Raw genomic sequence first — 3959 nt, forward strand, 5'->3', positions numbered from 1 at the left:
TCCCCTGTGTTAGCCTCCAAATGCTGGCATTATAGGCAGGCGCCACCATGCCCAGCTTATGACATATTTTTTAATGAAATATTTCTGACTGGTAGGATAAGGATCCCTGTGGATGCTCTCCCCAACAAAATAGCCATCACCAGAGAATATCACATTGCAAAACAGCAACAACAATTTAATGTCTCTAGAAATTGTCCTATGGGCATATCTCAAATGGAGAAACATTTATTCAAGAAAATATAATAAATCTCAGTAAGAAGAGTTCAGTGTGATGGAAGCTACACTCCAGGCAGAAACAGACAAGAAGACACAGCCTCTTATTCTCCTAACCTCCAAAAGAGGCTGACGGTTTCTCCTAGAAAGGGCTAGTCTCTCATCGCTGCTCATGCTTACTCCCAACCAACCATCTATGTTGCAGAAACTCTACTTCAAGCAGGAGTGGCAGAGAAGTCTGGGAATCTCTTCCTCCACCAGCCCCTACTAGGAAGACAGAATCTCAACTGCATGTTGGTAGGTTGAGAATACTAGCACCAAATCACCCTTGTTAGCTCTTTCTTTTTTTTTTTTAGTAGATTATTTATTTGAAAATTTACCTGCTCATTAAAATAACTCCCTAATCAGTACTTCACATGCATTCCTGGTCATTTTGAACATTTGAAGAGTGAGTTGCAAAAAATTAAAATTACATCATGTGCTCAAACAAGGCAACGCTCTGCTTTTTTGTTTCATCTCTGATACTATAGACAAGTGTTCTTTATGTTTTCTATTTAGGCCAGTATTCTTCATGTTTGTGCTCTTTGTTGGTGATAACTGTTTGAGAGAGCTCCCAACCACGATGGTAAAGTATTGTCAAGTGTTCCTAAAAGCAAAGAGGGCTATGATATGCCAGGGGTAAATTAAAATGCTGTTGACTGAGTCCAGTGTTAATGAATCAACAATATATTAAATAGGGTTGTCTCTTTAAACACATATAAAACAAGGCTGAGTATTGAGTGGTCAACAATGTAACCAGAAGCTCAGAGGAACCAGTATTTCCCCTAGAACAAATGATTTGTTTGGTAATTCAGTGCTCACAATAACTATAAAGAACACAACTAAGTAGGTCTTCATCTCCTCTTACCCCTCAAAATAGAATTGACATACCCTTACTTTAAAATGTCCCTAACACATTTCAAAACTAAAGATCATTGCCTCTACTGTTTTTACCTTGAAAGCCCTTGTGTTCCACACTGATAATTAAGAACTTTGCAATGAACTGAAGTTTAGATGGTAAGTGGTATAACTTACCATCTCAGAGATACACATAATAAATACTATTGGGGATAATTGGCTACATCATTCATATTTTATTCAGGTGATCTGGTTAAGATCCTTACATGTTAGATTGATAGTCATCTGCCTTGAAATGTCATTTCAACTTATTACTATATAAATTCCTAGTCCAAGTTGAATAATACTTGGCTATACAGAGAACTTCAGTTTTCTAATAGTGCTTCAGCTTGATCATAAATGTAAAGGCTAGATTACATAAAAACAATTGATAAAAAATGGTCAGCATCCTTAAGGGACTGGCTGAGTACAATATAAGTACCTTTGATTAAAAACAAGACCTGTACTCAATATTTTATCCCATTTTTATAATCTTTATGAAATGAATTGTCAGGGATACATATTTATACCTAGGTAATTTCTTTGGTTAAAGTTGTGGCTAAATTCACTGAAATACAAGGTTCAAAGTTGTAGTTGAGTCAGTTGGACTTTTGTGTGTGTGTGGGTCTGGGGATGGAACTCAGAGGCATTTGACCTTTGAGCTACACCCCCTGCCCAATTTTTTATTCTTTATTTTGAAACAGGGTCTCACTGAGTTACAAAGGGCCTCACTAAGTAGCTGAGGCTGTCTGCGAACCCTGATTCTCCGTTCTCAGCCTCCCAAATGCTGGGATTACAAGCGCGTGCCACCACGCCCAGCTCAGTTGGATCTTAAGCAGCTTCTCTTTCCATAAGTTAGAAATTCCTATTTTAAAAGCTTATGTTAATTCCATCATAATAGTTATCATTTTAGTTATGAGTCCATCTCTCATTAGAATGGTGGCTCCTTCAGAGCAATGACTGGAAGAGCATACAGAGGTGCCAAATTATTTGCCAAATGAGTAATGAACAATGTTGCTATTCAAGTGGTGTGCACCTGTAATTACAAACATTAACCTCCACATTCTATAGTCTGATTTTAAAATCTTCAATTTTAAACAAAAATTATACCAAGGCTTTGATTTAGCTTATGCTAAATAATGTTTTAAACTAGCTGCAAGGCAATTTTATTATAAAAATTTCATATTCATAGACAAATTAATATGAACTTGAAATTTGTCATACGTTTACTTCATTTTTTACCTTGACCTTATAGCAAAATTTTAACTTTATTGATTTTGGCTGATATATAAGAAGATCCTCCTTTGTCTGGGTGATTTAAGAGCATAATTCGTCAATGAGCATCTCTTATTGTTCCTTTATTGGTGGTAGGGCTCATACCTATTATTAATGCTGCTTCTCATTTTGTCATTTTGGGTTCAAATCCACCTCTGTAATAGCCGCCCCTGAAGGCAGATTTGGGCAAACTTTCAAAAACTTGGTTTACTTCAGGCTCCACATGCTTCATGGCTTATAAAACATAACGGCCTGCAAATCCTGCAGCAGCAACTGCTACCACTGTGCTGGCCATGGCTCGGTTTCCCTGCCTCCACCAGGAGCATGGGTCATCCCAGCCCAGACGCCTCGGACCAAACACAGTGATAGCAGCGGGTGACACCTGTTAGCTCTTTCTTAAGATGAACAAGATACACTAGCAGGGAAGCTGAGAATACCAAACATTAGTATTTCCACAATACCCATTCAAAGAACAGGACTGATGCTCTAAGAAAAGTGGGCCATTGGCCTTTGTCCCTAACCCTAGCTCCAGAAGAGTAGCACAGATATTCTTCCCAGGCAGAGGCCATGTGAACACATACTCTCTTTCTCTATGGAGACTTTATTTGTGATAGGAAGAGGTGAGTGCAAGCCTTGGGGACATTATCAAAACCAACAGAAATCCTGATAGTGAGTGGTTAAGAGAAGACTGACAATTGTGGAATAAACACAAATGAGGCACTAGATACCCCTGGCCAGAGCTTAACAGAGAGAACCCCAAGAAAGAGAAAGCTGGGGTCAAAAAGACCTCAAAGCCTTTAATGGATTTAATGGGATCAGATGGTTGAACAGGTTGTACTGTCAGCAGCCATATAACAATTAGTCAACAGATAGTAAGAGTTCATAGCTGGATGGGACACCACAAGAGACAGAACCACCAAAATCTTAATGAAAAAAGGAAGCATCAAAGGGCCAAAGAGAACCTGACAAAAACCACTGTCATCCCACCGTGTCTTCCATGCCCCCTAGAAATTCAGCCTCTCCCACTTTGATGTCCTCCCTAGAATGAATGAATGATTCCTCTCCTTACTTTCTTACCTTGTTGAATTATCACTCCAGAAACTCATCTTTGAGGTGTGACCATATGCCACAGGTGAAGATTTTCTGGGAAAATAGAAACCTTGAACTACACAGTACTGGTTCTTAAAAGAACCTAAGAACTAGCACTGCTTCTTAGTAGTGTTAATCAGTCCCACCTCTAGCTGTAAAAGTTGGTGTTAAAGGTAAGTTTCAATAACTTCATCTTCAGCAACAAAGAGGGTCCAGTCTTGGAAGTGAATATGGTAGGTAGCAAACCCAAACAATGAAAGCTCTTGAAAGGTATTTGGGGAGCCGGGCGTGGTGGCGCACACTTGTAATCCCCACACTTGGGAGGCTGAGACAGGAGAACCACACAGGTTCAAAGCCAGCCTCAGCTACTTAGTGAGGCTCTCAGTAATTTAGTGAGACCCTGTTTCCAAATAAAGTATGAAATAGGTCTGGGGGTATAGCCTGGA

The 3959-nt window shown here is 39.3% G+C and overlaps 1 pseudogene across 1 annotated transcript; it reads right to left on the reverse strand.

Moving 5' to 3' along the window:
• Positions 1-2380: 2380 nt before the first annotated feature.
• LOC308269938 (mitochondrial import inner membrane translocase subunit TIM14-like) lies at positions 2381-2719 on the reverse strand (annotated as a pseudogene). Its single transcript has one exon. The product of its transcript is annotated as a mitochondrial import inner membrane translocase subunit TIM14-like (transcript).
• Positions 2720-3959: the final 1240 nt, after the last annotated feature.

The sequence above is a fragment of the Muscardinus avellanarius genome (genome assembly GCF_963383645.1).
Source record: "Muscardinus avellanarius genome assembly, chromosome: 11".
Classification (NCBI taxonomy): domain Eukaryota; kingdom Metazoa; phylum Chordata; class Mammalia; order Rodentia; family Gliridae; genus Muscardinus; species Muscardinus avellanarius.